A 27,505-nucleotide genomic window follows, 5' to 3' on the forward strand; every position below is an offset into this window, starting at 1 on the left:
GAGAGCGGGAGTCGTGGCTCCTGCAGTATTGGCGCTTGGCGGCCCAGCTGCTCTCACCACCACCAGTTAGAGATCGGAGACCTCTGTAAAAAATAAACCCAAAGGGACAAGTCTGTGTGGCACTGTACAGCACTGTGCTGGAGGCCCCCAACTAGCCATAAGTCAGCACAGCCCAGTGCAGCACTGTTTGGGTCGCCAAATTGCACTTTTAAGTCAGTGTGCATGTGTTCACATTTAGCTCTACCAGAAGCCTGGGGAGCTGCCGAAGCCTGGCGAGAAGGAGAAGAAAAGCATGGCAGGGAATGTAACACACTGCCCACAGACGAACACAGAGGACCTGGAGAGGCATTTAGGTACCTGTGTTCCCTCTGTGAATGCACCTCAGACTTTGTTGGTTCTGGCCAAGCTTTAGTCACAGCTAAGAAGAAATCAGGAGGAAAAAAAATACATGATTGTCCTCAGCAAAGAACGCATATTGCCTGTGTGTTTATTCTTTATGTTCTTTATGACTACATATTCTCAACCTACATCTCTGTTGTTTAAGACATAAATTAGTCTCCGTATCAGCATTTGCAAACAAAGAACATATGTTTCTGTGTGTCAGGCAGAAAATGCACTTGGCTTCTATATTTGTTTCAAGCTATAGATTATGCAGTGGTAAGCAGGAGAGATATTTAAAATATCTTATGAATAGAATTTTAAGTTAGGATAATTAATTTTATCATATATTCAAAGATTACATTTTCACTGTAGATTTAGATATCTATAATGAAGGCATCTTCCTTTTTTCTTTCATGTCCTCCTCGACTGTTGTTTTGTATCCCCCATCCACCAGCCAGTGAGTCATCAAGCTATTATCAAAGCCAGTGTCAAGGTAAGCATGGTATAGAAGAAAAGCTATTTCACGGTGCTTCAGGAATACACAACACAGCCAGGTGAACAAAAAAACCCAGAAATCTAGCTAGGACACTGCATAATACATTGTAATCCTAGCATCTATCTTTATTCTGCATGCAAAAGGATTGGAGAAGCAAAGCGCTACTTGTAGGTCTTTGTCTCTGTCTCTGTAAAAAGAACAATACCAAAACAGCCCACCCTTCTCATCCCAATTTCAAACTGATAGTGGATGCTTTTAACTCAGTTTTAGCTATTTTCAGGAAGGTCCGTTGTGGGTGGCCTTCTCAGAAAAATAGGCTCTCATGTTTTGAAACAGAGTGAGCAAATTAAGAGCTTGACATTTTGCACGAACTACGGGGCCTATATCAATTTACACAAAAAGAGCTTTAAAGTGCAAACTACACCTGAATGTGTTCTTTTGACTTCAGTCCACATGTAGACAAACAAGAAAGGTGACCATAAAAAGCTGTGTTTCAAATAGGCATTTGATTTTTTTCTGAAGTACATAGAAAAAATTTAAAATATCTAGCTCATCTCTGTTCTGCGGAGCCATGGAAACTCATTGCTGAGTTCTGTTTCTTCCACAGGGGGAGTTCAACCATCAAGCTTTGGGGTGCTTGAGAGTGTGAACGACATTTTGGTGAAAATATAAGCAAAGCTTGGCTGCATCAAATCCGTAGGCCCTGATCCTGCAACAGTTTTGGCTGTTGCCTCATGAGCCATGCCAAGGAAACCAATGAAACTTAAATCTAAAGAAATTATTATGCCAGGTAATCAATTCTGTGTTTTCACTTATGTACCTACTAGCAAAGCCTTTGCAGGATTGTTTTCACTGGGCTTCCTTTGAAATTACTTTTAATCACTTTCTTGGCAAATTCTAGTATTAGCATTGCTGTCTACAAATGCTTATCAGACAAATACCCCATGTAGTAATAGATTGCAGATCCAACCTTTCATAATTTAGACAGCAGCAATCTATTGAGTCTGTTCCATCATTACGATGAACTTCACAAAACATCGTACTATCACTTCAGTAATAATTGCATACATCAGTTGTGTAGTGATTTTGCTTTTAATTTCTGAACAGTGATGTTTAAATGCAATTGCTTCAATTTAATGAATGATCAGAAATTAATTTTCCTAGCTCTAGTAGCCATTTCCCCAGTTAAGTTATATATTGGGCAAAACCAAACAACAAACAAACAAAAAAGTGCTTCCTAAATTAAAAATGAAATTAAGAAGTAACAAATGTGGTATGTGGACAGACTTCACAACCAGGATGGGCTGCCATCCAAGATGTGCTATAAGATTCAAAACAATCTAAATGTTGCTGCCTCCCTGGTAATTAACTAGTACAGTTTTGTTGCCTTTACATGAAATAGCATGCATATTGAAACAGATACTGTGTTAGAGCCTTTCAGCAGCATAAAAAGTAAGATAATGTTTCAGGACATATGGCAGAATATCACATTTTCTCAAAATCAATGCTAGGTGTATTAATCCCAGTTAAAGGCTTGATATAGAGTTAAGTGCTGTATAAGTCCTGTGCTGATCCTCTGCAAATAAGTGATCTTTTCACTCAGTCTCAGACCTCTGCTTATTGCCCATTGAACCCTCATAAAAAAAATTCCATGAGCAGACTATTCACTTTTCCCCTCTATGATAACAGAGTATTGTAGTATGAATGTAATTCTGTATACATGTATGCAAATTTCTGCTTACTATTCCTGACTGCGAGCATCCAGACTGCAGAGCAAAACAAAATCGGTGCTCGGGCCTCTCGATCTGTCCCAGGCTCTTGGTATGATGTATGCCGTCTTTGCAGGGCTGATTTGCGGAGAATTGTGGGAGGATGGTCAGTTCTTTCCAATATCCACAGGTAACTTTTTTAGTCCTCTGGTGTAACCTAGATATTTCTAGTTCTGTTTCTTTGTTGTTTTTTGTTGGCTAGTTTTGCTTTGACTGTTTTAGCATCTCTATTTAAACCAGGCAGTGCAGATGCCTTTTTGGACAGTTGTAGCTTGCACTAAAGTTTGTGACACTTCTGGAATACAAAAGCATCGCACCGTGTGTATCTCTTGGTTATCTAAACACCCTTTAATAGATGATATCACGAATCCCAGGGCAAAGAGTCTTACACTTTAAGTTGCAAGAATTTCCGATGGTCAGGTTAGTTGTCTTGGTGTTGATAACCACAGCATGATATAAAGAGAAAAAGGCTTTCTCTAAGAAAAGGTAACAGTTGGTCCTTGGATTCATGCCGTGGGCGAATGAACCTTTAAAGAAAAGCACATGATGAAACCTGACAGACATTCTCGTTTTCAATTCACATTTCCCTTCAGTTCACTCACCAAAGTTCTTGTAACTCTTTTTAGTAGAAAGCTGAGGAACTATTAGCAGCATCTTGTTATCTAAAAGAGGTATTGATGGATTGGCTGCTTGGATGGAAATGGTCATTCTGGCATCCAGAAAGGTTCCGTTTTCTGATGGTGATGGGGGACAGAATGGGGAGACAATAAAGCACCCTAGAAATCTCCAGCAAGAGTTACCAGCTGCATAAAAATCTAACAAATTAGACTCTCTCGTCTGTTCTACCTGAAAAGCCATTCGCTTGTTTTACCATGTGAATAGGTTACTTTAATGCTGAAATACACTATACATCTGTATTAGAGCGGTATGGTGTGTTCCTGTAAAACCACCAGTGTCATCGTACTACATGGTCACGTGAATTTTGCCACCCCCCAGGGTTTTCGAGTTATATTCTTGTATTCAATAGCATAAAGCTGATTCATGACACTTTGTTAGATGATGCTTTTAAAAATTATTTATTTTAGCTAGTATAATTAAACATTGTTGAGCAGCTCTGACAGAACATTTATTCAAGATCATAAAATACTGACAAGATACAATTCCATTTTAAATGCAGTATATCTACCAGATGATGTTACTTAGGACAATAGCCACACAATTTAATTAATCAGACTATTGTTACACAATAATTAAGGACAACCTATCAAAATTACAATCATACATTTAAAATATAGCTGACACAAAGGATTAGAATGAATAAGCCAGCCTATAAATTAATAATACACAATACATGTCATAAATGTAACTAGGAGCAGCAGAAAGTGGTCACTTTGACCTCTATGTTGAAATAATAATGGACCTATTAAGTAATCTCCGTTCTTCTGCATTAATTAGAAATACATCCCAATCATAATAACATCTAAGTTATTAAAAAGTCAGGCTGTCTAAATTCTCACCAGACATTCATCTAACAAAAAAGACCAGTAGAGTGCTAAAATGATGTCTTGCATTTCATTATAGCTTTTCCTTTATGTCCTCTTAGACTCCCAATGCTTCATATCAAGCTGGTGTACATAAAGCGGTGAATAGCACTTAAACAAGTATGACTCCCGGGAAAGGATGCTTTGTTGTACTAGCACATTTGTCTGGAAAGTTTTGCGGGCATCAGAACATGAAGATACATGGGCTTTGGATAACTGGGAACATTACTGGGTTAGTGACTTAACCCAGATTTGAACTGAAGTCAGAGAAAATTTTCTATTGCATAGATTCTGTTTTTATGTTTGTGAAGTGGTCCATTTCAGACAATCTTTCACGGTTTTGGTTGCTCTGCTTTTGGGAGAAATTGCACCTTACCCTGTAGTAGATGCAGAGAGGCCTTATCTGTGCATAGTTCTACATTCTCTTTGAGTATCAAGAAACTTTCCTCCAGGTGTTATGCATGGGCACTGGAAGGAGCTGGACCAGCCTATCGCCCCTCTCCTGCTCCTTCAGCTGCATTTTAAGGGCCCCCACTTGCATTTTCCTCTCCCCCAGGTGAGCTGGTTGAAGGGACCTGACGAGACAGGCAAGGCAGAGCAGTGTGGACAGACCACGTACTTGCATCGCAGTTTGTGATGCCTGCTCTGTGGGGGTGGTCACCTCAAGCGGGAGACAGTTTTGAAGAGTTGCAGGTAAGCAGTGCTTTAAATAATTTCATTTGGGTCTGGAATTATACAGCCACGTCTGCAGTGTGTTACTTGCACTCTAATGCTCTTCTGACATGCAGACAGCTGCCTTTCTTTCTTATATACTTCCTTTTCATTTTCAAAGCCTATTTTCCTTAAGAAGCAGGCACTCTCTAACAATTAGCATTGTTGTGAGAAGTTTTGGAGGGAACAGGAGACCATCTTTAAAGTGCAGCCAAAGAAAAAGCTGATCTTCAGAATGCAGGCTGAGAGAAATGTATTTGATGCGCTTTGTCAGCTTTATATAAAAACAAAGGTCGGCATAGCTAAAGATTATGCACATCAATTCTGCTTAATTAGCTTCTTACATGGTTCACATTTCTGTTAAGTTAGTTAATTAACAGAGCTTTCAAATCACTGCTGCACTGTATTCTCTGGAGCTATCCAGTTCGTGTTTCCTACCCTTACAAGGCAGGAAAGAGCCCTCCTGGATACTGTCTTTTGCTCCAGAACGGAGTAACTATTCAGCATCTATTTGAGGCAGTGTAGCTATTGTATTATTAGTGCTGTAATATTTTTCCCACTGGGAGGTGGATGATATGCTTAATCCATAAGATTAGGCTGAAGCGATGCCTCTGAATATCAGAATAACGTAATGCCTACAACCATTTGAACATTCCTGTAAGAATGTACCATACATATCCACAGCTTAAAATGCACATTACTGTTGTAAGATTTTTAATTTGGGCCTCTAAAGGCTATGCTCACCTTAGTGAATACAAACCTATTTGTAGAGCAAAAAATGTGGTGCTGAGACTCCACTGCTTATTCTACTTGCATTTCAGGAGGGTGCTTCAGACTAACTCTAGTCCGGTTCCAAGGACTGAGTGGCCATCACTGGTTGGAGCCCGTTGCACTGTTAGACACATTCCCAGAATACATCTTCTGTCTTATTTTAATCCAGTCATTCAGTGAGGTGAACCAAGGCATGGGGGCAAATGGGGGATTTGTTCTAAAAGTACACTAAAAAGTGACACAGATTAAAACATAAATTAAAAGCAGCTAGAACTACAACCAAAAATGTGTATTCACAGCAGAACAAAATATTTTGGTCCCTAAGAGCACCAAAGAAATATTATTAATTGAAAAAAAAAAGTGTTATTTTAAAATTCATGTACATACAGTATAATGCTGGTAGGTAAAACTAGTCTGCACAGCAAATATCTTCCTGGTAAGTATTTCATGCCATTAAAATGCATGGATACATTTTTCTTTTTTCTTTTTGTCTTTAGAGGAGGAAATATGCCAAATCGCAAATGTATGCACCGAGCATGTAAAATACAGCACAAAAACAGCTGGCAATATTCTTTTGCTCTCGCTTCTTGTCATAAGGCTCAGTTCCTGATTTCTCTCCCTCTCAGGCAGTTGCTAGCTGCAGCTGCTATCGCATTCCCTATGTGAGTGGTGAACATTTAATCTGATGGAGAACAAGGTTCAAAATAAGACCCAGTTGGAAAGCACCAGGTCCTATCCCAATAATAATGTTTTCAAAAACACTCCAGTTTTGAACCTTTTGCTGTTTCCAAGAAGGGCATCTGAGGGAACCTGCTTGCACCCCTGATGTGTCTGACCCTGGGTTCAGAAACCCTGGATCTAAGACTCAGGATTGCAGGAGATGTACTTGGTAGGTGGCTACTGACCCTGGAGCCAAGCAGCCCCGGTGGCATGCCTCAGGCACTTGCCCACGTTGTCACTGTCAACGTTAGCAGAGAAACTGAAAAGCAAATCAACATAAATGAGCTGCTGCATTTTATAGGTGCTTCTGTATCCTGGGGAATACATTGCATTTTTGATTTGGAGCCAAGCTGAACTGACCCCAGATGTCACAACAAACAAGGGCATTGTGAAAAGTTGAAAAATGTTCGGCCAGCACCATCTGAGCAAGTATTTAGTGTGCATGTTTATTAAATAACAAAAAGGAAAAAAAATCCAACCCCCACACACACTTAGCTGTGAATGCTGCTTAAAATTCATTAGCCTTTGCTGTTGTTTAGACTTTCCCTTTAATTAGTTTTCAGACTGTACATTCTTTATCATAACCCCATACAAGATAAAATGAGAAAGTTTAATACACTCCATTTGTGCAATGAACTGAATCATTTATGGAATGTGCTATATGATTAAGGCAGGTTGGTTGCTGAAGTACTTGTCTCCATTTGATTACTGTTTACTTAGTGCTATGTCTAATTTAGGGCCCTATTGTATTATGTGGATGTATCTTCTAGCTGTGCTAGAAATGCTCTCAAATATTGAAAGCAACAGCCAGAGTAATTTTTGAAAAATCTGTTCAAGACATGTAAGCCAACTTTTTTGGCTTGCGGCTTTTGTTTGTTTGTTTGTTTCAATAATTTGTCTTTTTAAAGTCTTTTTCTAATAATAATGACACCTCTTCTTGTGGACATGTATAGGCAATTGATCCTAGCATGTTTCATGCCATTGTTTTTCATCTGAGAACTGTAATGGCTACTGAAGTCAGTTATATTATTATAAACCCCACTATCACAGGAAGAAATGCTGTAATATCTTCTGTATTAGAGTGTTTCTTCAGAAACTTCATGAAAGGTTATAAATAAAAGACAGCTAATTACTTAAATATTCCTTTTAAAAAAAACTCTTATACTTAACAAAGTAACTTATTATTTATTTCATTTATCATATAGAAAAAATGGAACCCCCCTGTTTCAGACATAAAATTGGTTTTACTGTTTTGGCTCATACAAAACTGAGGCTGTATGATTTCCAACAACTAAACACAGGAAAATAAATTGAAACAATATTTTAGCACATCCAATATCAGTACATATAAAGGATCATCTAGCCGCTTATATTTATTATCATAGTTTCCATGCTTAACTAACATAAATGAAGTATATATATTGATACATTTTTAAAAGTCACCTTGTCATTGTTTTTGCAAAGACAAATGGCTCACATTGGCTTCTTACACCTGCAGTGTGTGCAGGTTTGATGTTCTCATTCTCACCTACAAGTAAATATACTTGCAGGTGCAGCAGTACACAATGTGGGGTGGCACCTGACAGGTTAAGTCTTTGAAAGTTTAGCCCATAATTAAAATTATTCCCCCCAAAAGTAAGGACCTTATTCTTTTCAACAATCATTTTCATTTTTAAAAAAATTTCAGTAATTATTCCATTCTTTTATTTCGTATTAGAAAGTAGGCAAATAGATTTAGGACTTACTAAACCTAATGGATCATGAAAACTGGAGTTTCTGGCTATATCTACTTAAGAACTTCAACAAGACATTTAAGTATGTGCCTAGCTTTAAACACATGTTTAACTCTATTAAACAGCTCTCTAAAGTTGAGCTGTAATAACAGTGCTCACTGGATTCTTAGATTTCATAATGCCTTTACAATGAAAAGTAGATGCTCTTGCAACTAAATCTGAGTTCCAGGGTTTTTTTCTATCCAGCAAATGTTCTCCTTCCCATTCACAGTGAATCTGTCCTTCCTGGGTTGGGCTTAGGAAATGAAGAGCAAAGCTGCTTCTGCTTGGGTATGCTGTCTCTGACACTGGCCACTGCTGGATCCCTAAAGAAAGAGTGTAGGAATAGGCAAGTACAGGAAAAACTTTCCTAGCCTCCAAAAAGCAGAGAGTTCCTCAGTCAGTAAGTCCACCGTGGCTCTTATGTTCCCATAGGCCTTGATGGATTTTTGCTACATGAATTCATCTAAAGCCATATGTTTTCAAGCACAACATCCTGTTGCAACAAGCTTGTCAGCCAATTTCAATTACATACGAGGCAGAAAGGAAGTTTGTTTGAAGTCTGACATCTTAATTTAGGGTAGTTATGGTAAGCAGTGAACAGTTGTTCTCTATAAACTTCCATCATATTTAGGATTTCATAGACATTGATTGTAGAGCATGTTCTTATTAAACTGTCTCGACAGTGATTACATCCTTCTGAATACAAGAAGAAATAAAGAATATTGCATTCTGTCTATTTTTTGAAATTTCCCAAGAAGAAAAATCGAAACTAATTTTGTTTGGAAACAAGGAAAAGGAGCTCTGCCACAGTGCCCCAGATCTTCCAATCTCCTGGCTATATAGCCGAGAGTTGGGATGTTTTGCCCACCCATTGTAGACAAACGTGCCTCTTTTCCATGGCCCCAAGCTGTCTACTTGGTGATACGGGGACAGTTTGGGCTCCTTCAGAAATCCCAGGGAAACTGTGAAATTCTAAAATGAGCTAATCTAAGCTCCAACAGGAACAGCCACACAAATCAGTGCCCAATATGCGCCTGGATGTCCTGCATGCGACGTGGACAACAGACTGGTCAAAGCCACTTTCTGTCACTGGGATGTGAGCGAGTGACACAGTACGGAGACAAAATAATGCATAATCTTCAGCTGTGATGTTCTCCAAAACTGGGAGGCTATGTTAAAGAGCATCTGTTCTTGCAAAGGATGTGTAGTGATTGTATCAAAGCCAGTGAACAAAACTGGACTGAGACCACAAAGCATAAAATGTGCCAGAGGAAGGCAGGTTGAATGACCTCAGAAAGCTGCAGCTGTGATTCTTTCTGAATATATATCTTACAAGAATTGGATGAGTTTCTTCTGTGCAACTATGAAATCTGACTCCGCAGATATGAAATCAAGAGATGATTCTGTCATTTATATGTAAATAGTGTAACCAAAAATAGAACCAAAGCTGAGTTCTAACTGAGTTTTAGAACTATAATCGATGGAGTCCAACAAATATATAAAGAAACCTAAAAAGAAAAAAAAAAGCTCTAGACATGACCTTCATCCCTCAATTTCCCAAACAAACAGCTTCAGCACTTTCAGCTTCTTATTCATTTGGAAGCCTTTGCATGCCTTTAAAAGATATACATCTTTGAGAGTTACTTTTTTTATAATGTGGAAACTGTCATCTATTTAAAAGAGAAAAAAAAACATGTATTAAAAACTCTGTACATAGCAAATGAAACTAGAATTGCACCTAGAATTTTCTCAGTGTTTGACAGTTTACAAAGGCTGGTCTCTTGAGATAGGTAAACACTTCAGTGCAGTTTTCGTTCAAAGCAGTATTTCTGCTATAGTCTTGTTGCAGTATTGCTGTGGTCTACCTAGAGGAATTTCTGAGAGATTAGTAAGGTGTTCATCTCTGATAACTCCTAGCTGTAATGAATACATGGTGTTTCTCAGCGGGCAGAGGAGAAATCCAGTGCTTGGGCTCTGTCTCTCATGTTGTGAGAAGGGTTTGCTGAGGTCTGTATGAACTTCCTGCACTCAGTTGCGATGGGTTGTCCTTAAACTACTGTAGTTCCTGTGTGCAAAAGTTGATGTGGTCCAGTCCCTAATGGATATTTTTCCCTACCCATAAAGAATGAAGAAAAAACAAACAGAATACATGTTTTGCTTCATATAAAACTTCTGTTCACAGTTCAGTGAGAACCCAGGGCTTCTGTTTGGTAGTTCCATGTTTACTCCCATATAACATTACAGTGTTTATGTTATGGTAAAGGGGGATTTTGTTATCAGAATAAACATTTTTTAGGAAATGATCACAGTTAAATGCCTCAGAAAGTCAGTGATTTAGGACTGTAATGAATACCTACTCTGATTTCCTTTTTGTCTTCCTAAAAGTGATGTTGAGCCCTTTGCAATATATCTGATCAAAGTAATGTTCAGGGACAGATGTCCAGAATAACCCTCTTGATTAACTTTGCAGAACTTCCTTCCTATTAATACTAACATTTCTCTGTTAGTAGCTTTATTTTGCTGAAGAAGTGTTCCTTTTAAGATTCCAGATATCCGCTTTGGAGCAGAACAAACTTGTTTAGGCTTATGTGGCTTGAAGTCTCCAGTTTGCTTACTGTCTCAGGCTTGGATCAACAGCAGCGGAAACAGATAGCCATATAAATATTTAGAATATCATAGGACTATCATTATCACTGCTGCTATCCTTACTTGGTGCTATTTAATGAATATACTGGAATCACTTCTGTGTACTTCCAGACTACATGTCTGAGTATTTGTAATCAAGCATTCAACAAGCCTGGGACATTCAGCTCTTATAATACCCTTTGGTTAGCTTAACTTTGAAGACTTTCATTTCACACAGGCTTTTCAACATACGGATTAAATGCTTCAGTCTGTAATATAACAGATATTTCTATTACCTTTGTACATTATCTGTTAAATGCATTCATTAATCACCATTTCCTAATCAAAATAAAAGAACTTTACTTGGACACTCTGGTTATGGTTTCCTCACAGTACAGCATCTTATTATTTCTCATTCTTGTTGACCTGTTTCCAGAATACATTCAACATCCTAAATTTTTCCTATATTTCCTCAAATATAATCCTTTTCTAAGACTGGCAGCTAAAAGGATGTTTATTTCCTCAGTACTCCCATAGTTTTATAGTGATAGGAAAAGCTGAGAGTGTTGATTCTATGCTGAAACATGCACCACATGTATGGAAGAGAAACAAGCATTTCACTTGCAGAAAGGCAACAAAGTTGATTATTAAATTAGTTTCTGTGGAGGATTTTCTAGAGGAAAACGGACATGTGAGCAATCCAGCCCTAATGCTGATAGCAAGAGTGTGAAAGTAGGTTCTGCGGCCTACCGGTAAGGTTACTAGAGGGCATGCAATGTGGTGAGAAACTGTCCTTGGAACGAGAAAAAAAAACTCCCAGGAAAAACAACTCCCAGATGTTCAGTGAGAAACTTACGGGCTTAGGTAATTTCTTTACCTCCTCGGAGACAGTAAATGCTATCCAATCATATACTGTTTAGATGTGTGTGCTAAATGAACATGTACCAGTCACCGTATAGTTTGATTCACGGGATCACTGTTAAGGCATATAAAAGACGCTGTTCGGGCTTAATAAAGTGTCAGCATTTAATCATATTGATTGGCGTGCTGTCCGTTTATCTCCCGCAAGTTTCAACTTGAACTTATCTTCTGTAAAGTATTTAGAACAATAGCAAACACATTCTGTTACAGATATTCATAGACACCATGGAATCTGTATTTTGGGATGTCATCATAGCAAGCTGATGCATGACATTGTGCTGTGTTTCTCGTCTTTTAAGTTTCTTTTATGTGAGTAAGCGTTGCTATCCCAAGAGATCTGTAAAGTAAACAGTCACAATTGAACTAAGATGGAATGACTAGCTTAATATTGTGAACTCCTTGATATGGTAGCCTGAGCACTAAACAAAACATAGAAGATCAATCAAGAATGACTGGAAAAGAGAGTACATATATACAACATGACATCCTGTGTCTGCCATGTCTTGTAAATAAGGAATAGCTGGGGGTTTAGACAAGTTTCTAGGGCTGCCTTTAAGCAAATCGAATGACTAGGAGAGGATGGCAACAGACTCAACATTTTATTTCAGAAACTTCCATTTCCCTGTGTAATCTTCCTCTTAGCAGGAGAAAATAGAATAGTTCAATTCATCTTCTAATTCTCTTAGGGAACAATCTCTTTCTGTCATCCTATTACTTAATTATATTGATTATATCAATAATAATTTAGTGAAATTACACTGTGCATGAGCAAACAGTGTATGTCCCTTTCTAATTTATTACATCCATTAAACAGCCTATTCTGCATTATCTTCAATAATCTAAGAAAGAAAATATTATGTTAATTATTCATAAACTAAAATATCCATGCTATCAAAAATAATTAAACACTAAGTGCAAACTCAATTGTAAAAGCCATCTAATTATGCTGCTCTCTTTTTAAATTCCCTGTGCTGGCTTCCTCTTGGCTTTTATATCAAGTTGATATTTCTTGTTTCCATCTAGAAACAGCCTATTAGCGAAACAGGCAGGACTCCCAACCTGTGTCATGGTTTTTTTTACATTTACCAAAGCCAGTATGATTTGCTTTCGAAACCGGTATTTACTAAAGATTCTGTGTTCATTCAAAAAATTTGGAGCAGCTCCACCCATTCCACTTCTATGACTGCTGATTTTACTGCTCAGTGTTTTGGAGCTTGAGCAATGGTCAGTAATTGATGGATTTTAACAACCTTTATTCTTTTTGTTGTCTCTACCAAAGGCAAAGCAAAAACACCCCGACCTCCCCCCCCCCCCAATTCATAAAGAAAGCATAAATATAACATACCATACATTTTTTCTGGCAGTGTTGAAGAACAGGCTTCAACCATATTTTTAGGTGAAGAACTGTCTGCTTAGCCACATTACTTCAGCTTCCTTTTCTTCAGTCACTTGTACACTAGCCACGCAAAAATTTAATGTAACATAATTTAATTTACTGTTTAAACTCCACTTCAGGAGACATCACTTTAATCCATGCAAACCAGCTTTTGGGGTGGGCTTCTGTCATGCAAAGCTGCACAATCATGATTTGGGTTTTGTCTGATGATTTAAACTGAGCTGGAAACTTTAGACAATTATTTTCTTTTTCTCTTAAAATTAGAAGTGATGAAAGATGTTAAAGGTGATTCTGCTTTGGCGATGAGAAACATTTAGCTGTATGGATGCGGGCTGTGCTGTGCTAGAGTGCCAGAAAGCAGCCGTGGGTGCACTCGCGGGCCGCTTTCGTAAAGGGAACCAAGTCTCCTGATTCGCCACCATGATTTTGAGAAATCAAACTGTGAGCAAAGATTTATAGCTTAATTTTACCAGGGATTGTTTCCATCTTACTATCTTTTTACGCACCTGTTCAGTAATCTCCAAGAACTTGAATGCAAAGGGAATCTGTTTTTCTTTTGTTCTCACGACTAATCACGGTTTTAAAATGAGGTTTCAGGTAGTAACACCCCAAGCCAGAGAGCTGCTCCCAGCCCTCCCTTCTGTTTGCCCAGGTCTGGGGAGAAGAAGGAACATCTAAGGAGCTGGAGGATGCCTCCCCCATGCACCCCTGACAGGCGTGACAGCTGCATCGAGTGTGCTGCCCCCAGCTCAGCGTGTCCCTCCTGCTGCCTAGGACCCTGCTGCCTTTGGTTGTCCTCAGCTGTTTAAAGCCTCACCGTGCTGACAAAATCACTCGGGCAAGTCCGCATGGATTTGTGCTCACCATAAAGCCATGCATGCTCTTCATAACTGAGCAAATACAGTTATTAATCAAAGCTAGGAAGATTCAGGAAGTGTCTGTGGAGCAGCCACATAGCCATTTTTTTTGATACATCTTTACTGATATGACTAAAGCATTTCTCAGTACTAGTCAAGAGATCGTTAGAAGATTTCAGCAAACTGCTGTCCTGATAATTTTTAATCTTATCTGTTCCTTCTGTGATGCTGTGAAAGCCCATGTAATAGGAAACAAAACTATTTCAGAAGCTGTTGCGACAAATAGAGTCAGCTTATGCTCTGTCTTATTGTGGATAAGCTGGACCCCATTAGAATGAAGAAGAGAATCACTACAATTTTCCAGTAATCTATTATTTAGATATCTGACTGGAATTTGTTCTAGTACCAATTCCTTAGACACTGATCTTTTTCACATAAGCTTATACACAGAGGGCAAAAGTAGGAGATAGCTACAGCATTTTAAGAAAGTCATCACCATTTGCAGTAGCAGTACTATTACTTCTGTTAATAATAATGCTGTTAGAATGATCTGCATGGTTGACCCATTAACCACTGCTTAAATGGTCCCAGACAGATTAAATGCAACACAGCCAAATGTAATATACCCAGAGCAGACCGTGCGAAACAGTGTGAGTGGGGTGAGAGACTGCTTTGGAAACCAGTGACTCGGAAAGCACCATCAGAGGTGCAGGCCGTCAGGGATAACAGCCTCAACAGGAATTCTCAGTGCAATAAGTAAATGGAGAAAAGTGCTTTTGCTGGTGTGAGCACGCTCCTGCTAGGACATTGTTTCCACTTCTGGCATCCACACTTCCAAATGAAGTAGAAATACCAAAAAGAGGTCAAAAAGAACTACAAAAATAATGCAAGGACTGGGAAAATAATAATAAGATATGAAAGTTCATTCTAGTCAATTTTTCTAAAAGGGGTTTAGAAGTAACTTGCTCAGTATGTCTAAGTGCTTAGTCATAGAAAAGACCATGGATTCTGAGGAGCTTTTCAGTCTTTCAGAGAAAGTCATAGTAAGATGCAACGGTTGGAAAACGAAATTAGTCAGGGTGAACCTTGAAATCAGCTGCCTTTTCCTTGCAGTACCAGCTGCCACGGAGGGGTGAGACACAATCTCCCTCACTTAGTGCTTCACGCAAATACCTAGAAAGGAGACATTTCTAGAGAAAAATTAGAACCATGGGGGGGGGGGGGGGGAAGAACAGGACAGGAAAGGAAAAGGGAAGAAAGTCCTTTCTAGCTGGAGTCCTGTTGAAGGCTGTGCAGCACGGCAGAGGGAGTATCTAGGGCTGTTTCAGAAACAGCGTAAAAGCTTTCTGTAAATGTAACAGTGAACGGTAATACTTCGGTCCCTCATCAACCCATGAAATTGAGATTTATAGTTCCTGTGGTCTCTTTGAAAAGCGCATGGAAATAAAGTATTCACTGCACATAATGTGGAGTGCAATAGAAAATACTGCCTGCTGTGTAAATACCTATGATTATATAGTGTGGTTTATATATAAGTCAAAAAAAAAAAAAAAAGAAAAACAGAACTGAGGTTTCTTTCAGAATCTCATTGTGGGTGTTTTCAAGTCATCTCAAGACCTCGCACCATAGCAGGAAAAGCTACTTACTTCACGCTAAATCCATGCAGGGGTTCCCGTGTCCAGCCGGGCTCATCTGTACGCCAGCGGCGTAGTTCGGAAGCACATTACATCCCTCTCTCCACCGCTGGCTACTGCTACAATTTGTTCTGACGTGAGTTTTGAATCAAGGCTCCATGTGCTTAGTTAGCACAGTTCAAAAGCTGCCTAAGGAAAGAAAATAACAGGCAAAGGCTGCAAAATTCAACATTTGTGCATCCTCTAATGAGGCGGCGTTGTCAGTGCTGATGCAGTGGCTGGGGAGGGGGGGGTGTCTGCTGTGCACGAATCCTTCGGAGCTTCGTGCAATGCTGCTAACAGTATGTATTACCCCAATACATGCTACTTCCTTGGCCAGCTTTTGTTGCTAGTACTTCAGAAAGAAATGACCCTTCTGCCATACTAGAGTGCCTATTGAGAGCACAGTCTTTTATCACATTTATAAATCTGTTTTAAACAAATTGCTTTAAACAATAATCTTTCCTTTTAGATGGAAAATCATTGACTACCTATTTCCAAAATTTCGAACCAGGACAGAGAACAGTGAAGTACTGCAGTGCTTAAAATTTGTTTCTTGAGAACCTTCTTTGCTAAATATTAATTCTATTGGAACTATGTAACTAAAAAGAAAAAGAAAGACAGCACATTTATTCAAAGGTGCAATTCGATAGAATTTTGCAATGCAAAGATGCCAAGCTTTTTAACATGCACAGAACTTAAAACACAGTCTAACGATTTCCTGTGACTAAACCTTTCTTCAAATGTCTGCATGCCTGCTGTGTCCACAAAGGCAACATGTGTGAGTACGAAGTGAATACAAATCGTACTTCAGTGGGGCTTTACTTAGGCAGTTTTCCCAATTTCTTCATGAGAATTTTAATATATAATGCCAGCTTGGGCAGTTTTATAGAAACATTCACTGCTAGTTTGGCCAAAGCAAAGGGAAAAAGTAATTCCATGCTCAGTGGCCCTAATAAAGCCTAGTTTCCAGCACCTCACTGCTGCCTGTGTTCTCCTCAGGTTAAAAGGCTAAGCTTATGGCTACCTTGGTTTTTTTCTTTTTACAAAATGTATAGGAAGACAATGTCTTTGAGAGCTCTGCTTCTTTGTTGTATCTAGACAGAATGGGCCAGCATCTTTCATTATTAAGAGAGGCTGGCAGAAGAGTCATGTACTCATGCAGATAATGTGGTCATGAGACTTGTTTCCTTAGAAAAACAGGCTATAAAAGGGAACTTACCTGCAGTAATATTTTCTTTTCAATACAGGATAATCAAACTGGGAGTCAGAGAAAAACAAAAATGTCATTTTTGCACACTTTATAATGTCTCATTCCACCAGGAATGATTGTTTACATCAACAAATTGCACTAAAGATATTATTCACCTTTACAGTAATTGTCAGTAAAATGAAAGATGACTAAAAAAGGCGCAGTTTATGCACAGTTAACAACATTAAATTCCATATACCTATGCAGTATCAAGTATTAAACAAAATCTTTAATGTTAATGCACAAAATGTATGCAATGTGTATTTATAATGGTAGAAAAAAATATCCATTTTTACCTGTTATATTCTTTCCTAAATATGTTGGCACTTCTCCTGGGAATGCAGAGCCAACGATGAGATACTCGCCATAATGAAGAGGCATCAGTACCTCAGATTTTTTGTAAAATCCCTTATTTTGAATGTTAGCCAATAGAATTTTATGCTCAGAACCCCAAATCCAATTTCAAATATCAGCTGAACATTAAAACATTTAATATAATAATGAAAAGAAAAGAACTATTCTGCAAAGGAGGCATTAATGGCCATTATCTGCAAGGCTAAAATTTATGGACTGCCCTGTCCTTTTCTTTCCTGGAATGTTTCTTATTCAAGTTACTGTCCAGGATGAATCTTCCTCATATTATGAGCTCTGACAGGAACAGAAAGTAGTGTGTGAAGGCAGCAGATTACAGATATTTTTCAATTGTTATTAATCGCTGAACACATAGGCAAAGCTTTTACTGAATCCGGAATGAAACACAAGTCTCCTGAATAACACCACAAAAACAGTGCCACAAGGATACTGGGCAGGATATCTGACAGCAGCTTGTGACCTACCGTACATGAAATGAAGAGTCAGTTTATTTGCTTGAACAGAAATATGGTAAAAGCTACAAATGCAGTGGAAATTGCAGCTCACTGAAATATGTATATTGTTCATGGAAGTCTTAATCCCTGTTGTATATTGACACACAAAGATACTGAATTAATGCAGTAGTATGTGTGGGGAGTGCGTTCATGTAAGCAATAAAACTCAGAAGGAAGGGGGAGGAGAGGAGGTGCTCATGTCTGGATTAGCTAATTATATGGAAGACTGAATCTCTACACGCCCTCTCCTCTGCTTGCTTATACGAAGTTTCTTTTCTCATTAAATTACAGCTTTTGTGAATGTGAGCTTTTGACAAATGCTACCGTCTTGCTTTCCTCAGATTGCTCACAAAACTGCCCTCCTGTGAGAGAGACCCCACTCTACGAGAAGGGCTTCACCGTTGTTAGAAACGCAGATACGGTAGATGGCTGAGACACTGAGGCTTGTTGTAAATACAGTATTATTTACAACACATGTCCAGTTTTGAGCACGTGCTCAGGTGCACAACCATCTTCAAGATCACTAATGCAACTGACCGCATTGGGGGAGAGCAAAGGCTCTTGGACTGATGTTAGTTCTCTCATATACAATAGGTTATTAAACATGTGCACTGAAGCAGTGGCCGCTGTAACCAAAGAATAACACACAGCTCCATTAGATGTGTATAATAAATAGAAGACATTATAACAGAAGATTTACAGAATATATCATTGTTCCCTGCTGGAGAGAAATACAAAATAAAGTCATAAAGGGGATCTATGCTAAGCCGAGGAATACTGACAAGGATTGCTTATACAGCACTTTGGTCCCCAGGGATCCAGTTTAATGCAGGCCAAGCAGAGGACAAGGAAGAAGAGATATAAAAAAATACTTAAACCTTGGGGAAGCGTGAAAAGCTGCTCTATGGATGGATAGTTTTTAATATGAGCAGCAGCTTTACAAAATCAACAATGAAGAAGAAAGAACTGTAAAGTAATAAAAAAATAAAGACACTTATTATGTTGTTTATCGTGGAAAATTCAGGAAAATGAGTATTATTTAGTGGAACAAAGGTCTACATTAATAAACAAAGCAATTTGGGAAAAATATTTGGTTTATCTTTCTTCAGACTGCTTGCAGCAATTGACAAAATCTGCCCATTTCTCTTACGCTGTGAACTTGCCTGCTTTGACAGGCATCACCAATGAGTCCTCATCATTGCTTTTGACAAGAAACAAAACTCCACCTGTGGAAGGGAGCAACCTGGTGATCAAAGTGTAAACGCGATGTGCTGCACCAAGAGTTCACAATCTGCATCTCACCTACACAGTCAGCAATGTTCATTTTGCAGAATAACAAGACTTTGGAAGGTGAGGTTGTACACGTGTCTGAGCTCATGAATCAGAAAGAAAAATAAATGCTAAAAGAAAATGCCCGAAGGGCAAATATTCCTGCCTCACCTCTTTGTTTTGATCAAATGTTTCAGATTTGTAAAGAGCATTGACAATAATTGAGACAATGGTGAAGTAAAAGCCTGTCATGAATAATATGAATATTTCATGCATGACTTCCATCCCAGAGCACTTGATCACATCATACAGATTTGGGGGCTGAGCCTACAAGCTGTGCTGCAGATTCAGAATCTTTTTTTTTTTTTTTAATGGCATTCCACGCAAGCACAAACTCTGCCAGAAAACTGACAAGTGGAACTGGCCTGGTGAAACAGGACTGCCACATGGATGTGCACTTACTTTCCCCTGCAAAAGTATCTTAAGCTCTGGCCTGACGTCTTCCTCTTGGCTTACCTGGGCTGGCTGGAAACGTCGTCGCTGCACAGTGGTTGCTGGGGCCCACCTGGCTGTTACTGCCCCTCGTCTCTTCCTGGAGACACCTCCAAATCTTCATCCAATACTTTTGTCTAGCGTGGTTCAAACTACCCCATTACCTATAAAACAAACACAGCTGCTTTACGAGAAGGGACAGGCTACTCTGTGGCAGCAAATTTGGATCACTTATCCTTGCAGAGGGAAATGACAGAAGGAGAGCAGAGATAATATTTGCTATCACAGCTTTTTTGCAAACTGAAGGTCTGTCCCTCCTTTCTATAAATGAGGTCTGCTAAAGGTATCTGACCTAGTCCAAAATTAGTTTACAGCTCAATTTATTTTCCTCTCTCGGTTCAGAAGTTGGAGTACAAAACAGCTGATTTAACAAAAGTTTCCAGCAATGTATGCTATTGAAATTTTAAGCATCTGAAGGCTGGAAGAAGGCTTATACTTACAATTTAGGCAATCAACCACCCTTTCAAACTGATGAATGTTTACTCCTCTTCAGTAAAACCCTAATGATTTTTAAACTATGAAATTATATATATTTCTTAGCTTCCTATTCCCTTCTTCACTACATCAGGACCAAGAGTTGCTTTTGCTTTAAGGATTTTAGGTATAGGTCTTTTTTTTTTTTTTTTTTTTTTTTTTTTTTTTTTTAATGAGTATGCTGGGCTCAGCCCAGAGAGGAAACAGTTTTATCAGAGGACATCAGAGTCAGAGGGCAGTACTCTGGCAAGTTGTACATTTCTACAATCTCCACCACTCTTCATCTGCTATTGTGGAACGATTCCATCACCGAAATGGCAGGTGAAAGAAAGGGGAAAGTGTGTCAGGACACTGCTAGTCTCAAGAATTAGCACACTGAACTATCAAACCTAATCTGCAATTTCTGGAGGGTTTAATTAGTAGCTCTTAGACCAGCGTCACAATCTCAGCCAGTGTCAGTTCACTCCTCACCAGGGTCACTCAGCATGAATTTTCAGATAGTAGAGGTCCTCCGGGCAGCAGTATTTGCTTTTGAGTGAGGGTCAAAGAGCAGGACGAGTGCGGCAAGGGGAATCTGGGGTGAAGAAGGTGAATAGGAGGAATCAGAGGATACAGAGGCTGGAAGTGGTTAATGTGGTTGGCCTCTTTGGGGACAGAAGGGAAGGAATCACCACTTTTTTCCAGCCTGCTCCCTAAGTTGCATCCTATTTTGCCCATTGCCTTTAGCCAGCCCCAGCACAGCCATCCTCAAAATTTCATTAAGGAGTTTTCCGTGCAATTGCTGAACAGGTTTGTTCCTTGGGTGCCAGACCTAATGGGATGCTACTGGTGGCAGCAGAGGCTTTGGATATGTTTTTGAGTGAGCAATACACAGGCACAGTCACTGAATCAGATGTTTTCAAGCTTAGTGCTTGGTTATGCCCCAGAGGAGTGGGGACTTGTGCTAATACAAAGAAAGGTTGTGCCCTTTGGGGGAGGGGAGGAGAGCAAGAGGGAATGGATGGTAAAACATGAGTTAAGCGGAAGCTGCAAAGAAGCAGTAGTAAACATCGCTAAATATGCAAGTGCAAATGAAGGGTTATAAAGTGATGACCCACCCCCAAAATTAATTAGAGGAGTAAAGAAAGGGAGGGAAAACATCACCATTGTGAAGATCATGTCCCTTCTGTGCAGACAGGTGTTTAATACACTCACACTGCAAGGAAAAAATACCAGCCCTCATATTTTCCATACCTCGGTGGTTTCCAGCCTCTGCTCCTCCTCCATCTTCCAGTCGCTGAGGTGATGCCGAAGGCTGAGCTAGCTGTGGTCAGCGCGGGGTGGAGAGAGGAGGCAGCTGAGATTTCACCTGGGCGTTACCCTGCTCACGCTGCCTATTTCTGTGACAGTCTGGTCATCTTGTCTCCCATCACAGACAGATGCAGCAGAGAGAAAGAGAAGTGTGTGTGGGGGGATTAAATAAATAAAATCCCAAACATCTTTTTTGCCATGGGCATATTCTGGTTGTTTATTCATCTCTTTTACAGTATTGCATACTTAATGGTTCACTTAGCAGTTAGGAGAACTGTCTAAACTACTTCAAGGTTACCCACAAAGAGGTCTAAAAGGCTGATATTTTTTGTAATGAAAGCAGTATTATTGCATTTAACAGACGGTCTTTTTATTTCAGATGGGCATGCTTGTTAAATCTCTCTCTCACTGCTTAGCTCTTAAAAATCTGACCATCAGTATCACAATTTCTCTGAAAATCCAGCCTCTATTTAAGTGCCTTATTGGGAATGAGGATAGTCTTAAAGGCTGGTTCCAACCGTGCTGAGCCCAAGAATGTCTTCCCTGAAGTCTTAAAATTGGGTTTATTTGAGCTATAGGATGAGGCTTGTGCAAGCAAAACCTCGGATTTGCTTTCAGTAATTGAATTTCATAAAACACTATTCTAAGCTTGTATTTCATGAAAAAGAAATGAGCTTGTGGGGTTTGGGAGAACAAACAAAAGGCTCATCAGGTTAGACAAGGGAGTTCTAGCTCTTTGGGAAATTCCAATAGCACAAGAGCTGCTGTTTGTTCATTCAGGACAGAAATGAAATAGAAAAACATTTTGCAGGTGCAAATCTGCTCTGAAGTTACTTTTCAAGAAATGCTGAAATTGAACATTTCATTACTTTAAAGCAACATTTGCATATTTGCATTTTGACTCCCTATTTCAAATGAAATTTCAAATGAAACTAAGATATAAAATGAAGGGACGAATGTCTATTTGAAACTGAAAATTTTGCTTCAAATCAGGAGTTGAAAAATTTTTTATTTGACTTTTTTGCTTGAAAAAATAGTTTTACAACATTTTTAAATTTGAAAATGCTTTAGTTGAAATCACCTTTTTTTCCACAGAAATTTTACCTTCAACAATTCATATTTTTGGCTAGCAGCACTTTCTAACTAACATTTGTGGTCTGTAGGGATGGATGGGGAGTTCTGTCAGCTGGACCTTCCACAGTCATCTACATATTGAAAGGTTTGGACAGGTATTGCCAATGATTTCCTATTCATCTTATATCAAATCAGGGTAAAAATGCTTTTTTTCCTCAAACAAATGTTTGAGGCATGCACAATACCTGTTGGAAATGCAGGCATGCTGCTCTGGCCCATACTGACTCTTGAATTGTTCCTTAAAATTGTTTGATGAGTATAAGTTGACCAGGACTGTTCTAGGGGCCATTAAGGATGTAAGTGCACATTCAGTTAAGTTCCAGCATCTAGGAGTGTTTCCAAAGAATACTTACTCTAATGTTGTTTTGAGTGCTTGCTGATTTAGGACCTTCAGAACATAATTTCTGAGAATCCAATTTGATTAGAAATTTTCAAAATGAAATGTTCTGAATAATTCATAATGCAATACCTTCATTCATTTTCTTCTCTGAAAATATTATATCTTCTTTTACTATAGAGTGTGTTCATGGACTTTCAACTCTAAAAGTATAAATTCCCTACACTAACTTGAGACTTCCCTCTTTAAATATTGATGGAACACAATGGCTTTTTTGGCACAGAATTGTAGTGGGATCACACATATAGCTAGTTATTCAGCATAACCTCCTTTCCTTTTTCCAATTTATTTTTTTCCCTAATCTTCAATGCTTTAATTAATAAAAAGATAGCTTTGAAAACTACAAATAGATAGCTTGCATTTAGTGAAATACAGGGGGAAATTTTTTGCCACCTGAATAGTATTACTTTAAAAAGATTAATGAGTACAAGACTGCCTGTTTTTGGGGGGGTTTTTTTGTTTTCTTTTTGTGATTGTGTGTGTGAACCGAACTCAGTGACTGTGTGTAGCTGATCCTGAGCAAAACATCGTTTCCTCTCAGTAGATACTGGAGAGGGATTTTTAGCTTTGGCTGGTTTTCTAGTGTTATTTACACAGTAAGGGGCTCATGGAACATCTTAGTGTTGTGTGTGCTATTATGCACCGACAAGAGCAACGGGGAGAAAAGGAAAGGGGAGGAGGAGAGGGAAGTCCCACTGTGGTTCTGCACAAGCACACCAGTTATTTGCTACACACAAATTCAGCACTCTAGAATACTTTGACCTTCAACTCCCTCCATGGTACCATGATTCATCTTTACCCAGTTATTTTGTCACTGGTTCTGGTCTTTTTTATCTTTTATTGCTTATTTTCTCCTATTAATCAGCCTTTGCTTTACCTAATGTATGGCATAGTTTCTCAGTCTCCTTCACTCGCGTAGTGCTGCTGTTCTTTAAACTCTGTTCTGGCAGAGTATTACGACTTTACATTGAACTGCAGAGCTTCCAAATGAATCTGAGTCTCAAGTTTAAATGCATGAGAATTGTCAGCCTATACATAATAATTTCAAGATTCCACTTGTCCCTGACTTGGTAATAGCACAAAGGCATTAAATAGGGGAAGATACATTGGCATTGACATGATATATTCAGGCTTGAGCCAGTTCCTGTATTTGTAAATCTGTACTGAGAATATAAAGACAGCTTGTGATCTTGTCACGCAGCAGGCAGTCAGAATTCAAACTCAAATCCATTCTTAATACTCTAACGAAGATTCAAAGAATTCAATTGCTTTGTCTAAAACCTGTTCACCTGCATAAAAAATGCATTGAACCAATATCCCATAGCAGCTGATATGTAACACACTGTGAATATTTAACTTTTGAGGATATGTTTATTGCACATAGGGCATATGAGGCCTACTCAACACCAGCTTGATGGTTTTTTTTTCCTGAAAGATAGCAACACCCTCACTTTAGACAGCTGCCAGTTGCCTCAGATGTGAGAGGCATTGCTTTGGAAACAAACTTGTGTTTCAGAGAGGTATATATGACTCGAAAGTGATGCTCTCCTCTTGGGAGAAGCAGCTGACCAAAATACTGTTTTTCACTATACCTTGTACCAACTTAGAGAACAGAACTTGTGTTTGCCTCAGGCAGAGCACAAGAGCTAGACAAGCCACTGAAGAGCTGACAGGCAAAATACATTGCTGATCACAATAGATTCATATATTATATATATATCATACATACTATACTACAATGAAAAAACAAGAATCAGGAAAACCAAGTAGATAAGAAAGAGATAAGAAAGGGAAAACATTCTTTATAAAGAGCATGGCACTGACAGGACTCAGCCAAAATCTATTCTAATGCTTAGGCTATTTCTTCTGTGAATTATGTTACTGTGGCCAGGAGCCATTTGGCTGCCCACCTTGGGAGATGTTGGCTGGGAGAGGTGGATACCATCTTCTCCTCAGACTACGCTCTGCACAAAACCCAATCCGTGCTGAGATCAACCACACAGCACCATCAAGCCTTCATGTGGCTAAATGACCTTCAGATTGAAAACTGAGGTGCCCAATTTTGCATTTTTTGTGTGGGCAGCAACTGAGGAAGTGTTTTGTGGAACTAGATGTTGGACTAAGATGAGCAGGACAGCCACCATGTTTAAGACCTCTTTTAAGTCCTTTTAAGAATCTCTTCCTGAAGAGTAAGATCTATGTGACACTGACATGTGAGGTAAGAAATGGTCCTCAAAGAAAGACATTACAGTGGAAGAGAACAGAAAATGTTAAATACAATTGAAACAAATATGAAAATAAATCCCTTTGATACTTTCAATTTCCTTTTTATGAAAACTCATTCAAAATGTGTTTTAGGAAGGATGAAAAATCTTTGGATTCTTTCTAGCAGACTCATTTTCCTCTCCAGGTATAAAAAGACTCTTTTCACTCTTATCCACCACCTGGCTCCTGTCTAAAACCTGTCTGTTAGCAGAGCTTGCTATCAACAATGATGCAACTGGACAAGTCTGCTTATATCCACTATTTGAGCTAATGAGATGGCAAATGCCTGCTTTACGCCTGTTCTCAAAATTCACAGTGTGTATCTTGATCCACTTTTTTTTTTTTCTCTTGGACACCGAACGGACTGGCTTTAATGTAACAAAATACAATCGGGAGTGCTGATCTTTGCTATAGTCATCTCTTTGCTATCTCTTTCTGTTTTTCTACTTCCATTTTTTCTTCCATAAGGTTCCTCTCTTTTATTAGATCCTTCCAGCCTTCTTGCCTTTCTCCAGCTCCCTTTATCTCTGAATTCTACTTTCACGAGTGTTGAAGAACTCAAGAACTTAGCTTTTCTCTGCCCAGACCAACACTTTCTTTCTCCTGCCCTCATTATTTCATCCTAATTTTACTCTGTAGCCAAAAAGGGGAAAATTAAAATGTCAGTTCCACTCAAGTTTCATGTACCTGTCCAAAAAGTGATAATGTTCTTAGGTTTATAGGAATAACTTCTAAATCTTCCACCTAGATTCCAGTGGAACTGTGTTTTGCATTTCTCGAGGAAGCAGTCTTACCTGGTTTCTTACGGAAACCAAGAGAGTCTAAAGGAGGCATAAACCAGACAGGCACAGTGACTAGTGCAGTCCATACTGGACCGAGGGAGAAAGAAGTTTCTCTTTACAAATATTCACCATCTCAGTTCATATTTTTCATTACACTATGGTGTCTATCATCTCAAACAATATTACAGAGATTTAATGTTTTGCCACACCGTGGCTTTCTCATGGGGGATGCTGAGTATGATGTGGTAGTTCTATAGCCTGCAAGCTAGCTAGTTTCCTAGCGTTTGCTCATGTATATCACACTAGGGTGTTAGCTTAGGATCATGGAAGGCAGTGACAAATCTGTAGGCCAACAGATATATTGATAACAGTGATGAGGGAGGAAAAGCAGCTGAAGACCAGCTAAGAGTTGATAAGAGAGAAGCAGAAATCCCAGTTTGGAAATGGATTAACATTGAATGTCAGTGCCGATAAAAAGTATCCAGGCTTTGGTAAATTCTGAGTTTAAGACAGTAATGAAACTAAAAATGCTGCACTGGAAATGCAATGTGCAAGTTAGTGGTGTTGCTATTTTCATTTTATTTTGGTTGTCTTGTTGTCCCTTTATCAGATCCAATTCTTTCTTACCTTTTCTCTGATGGTTTAGTTGTGTTTCTCTATCCAGCTTTTTAAGATGCAAACAAACCAAAGATTTGTCATTTGAAGCCTACACAGTAACACACAAGTAGTTATTCCCTTTGTATCATAACTGTATGTTTAGAAATTACATCCTTGTTTGAAACATAATCAAGCACATAAAAATAATTGCTAATTTCCTGCATTACATTAATAGCATATGCTTCCTATTATGCACTATACAAGAATGCTACAGTGTTTTGTATCCATGCCATAATTTCATCTGTTAATTATTGTAGTGATCAGTGAATTCCTACCATGGTCTTGGGCTGCAGAGTCACCAGTACACTCCAAAATTTGAGAGGGAGAGTTCCAGCTTTCTAGGAGATACGGATTAATAGACACCCAAAGAGGCAAATTGTTTATGCAAAACTAACTAAAGCGAAGTATAGCCAAATTAACCATAATTCTCTACACTGTTCTGCTGAAGCTGAAGCTAAAGGGAGTTCACACGAGAAGAGGAATAAATAGGAGATTAAGTTCACAGACAAACAACCAGCACTTGTGGAAGAAATGGAATGTATTCTTCTTGACTGAGGAATGGCACCAAAGGAGACTGCTCACTTTTTGTTCCCCAACTCTGAAAGAAAGACTTGGGTGAAGAAATTGCCAGTTCACAAAGATCAATCTTATCAGAGTAAGCATTAAATGAAGCAAGTCCTCAACATGAACAGTGAACTTAGATCAAAAGGAAATAGGAAACTGAAAACAATAGCCTGTTATTTAAAAATGAAAGATAAAATCTTATCTTTTAATTAGGAGCGTGCTGTCGGTAGCTAAATATAATGAGATGGTTATTCAGGTTTGGACATTACTGAAAACAAAAGGACTGTGAAAATACATATTCCTTAATTGCTACTGTACAAACTTTTTTTTTAAAAAAAAAGACATGCAGGCTACCAAACACTAAAAT

The sequence above is a fragment of the Dromaius novaehollandiae genome, chromosome Z (assembly GCF_036370855.1).
Source record: "Dromaius novaehollandiae isolate bDroNov1 chromosome Z, bDroNov1.hap1, whole genome shotgun sequence".
In the NCBI taxonomy this organism is placed as follows: Eukaryota; Metazoa; Chordata; class Aves; order Casuariiformes; family Dromaiidae; genus Dromaius; species Dromaius novaehollandiae.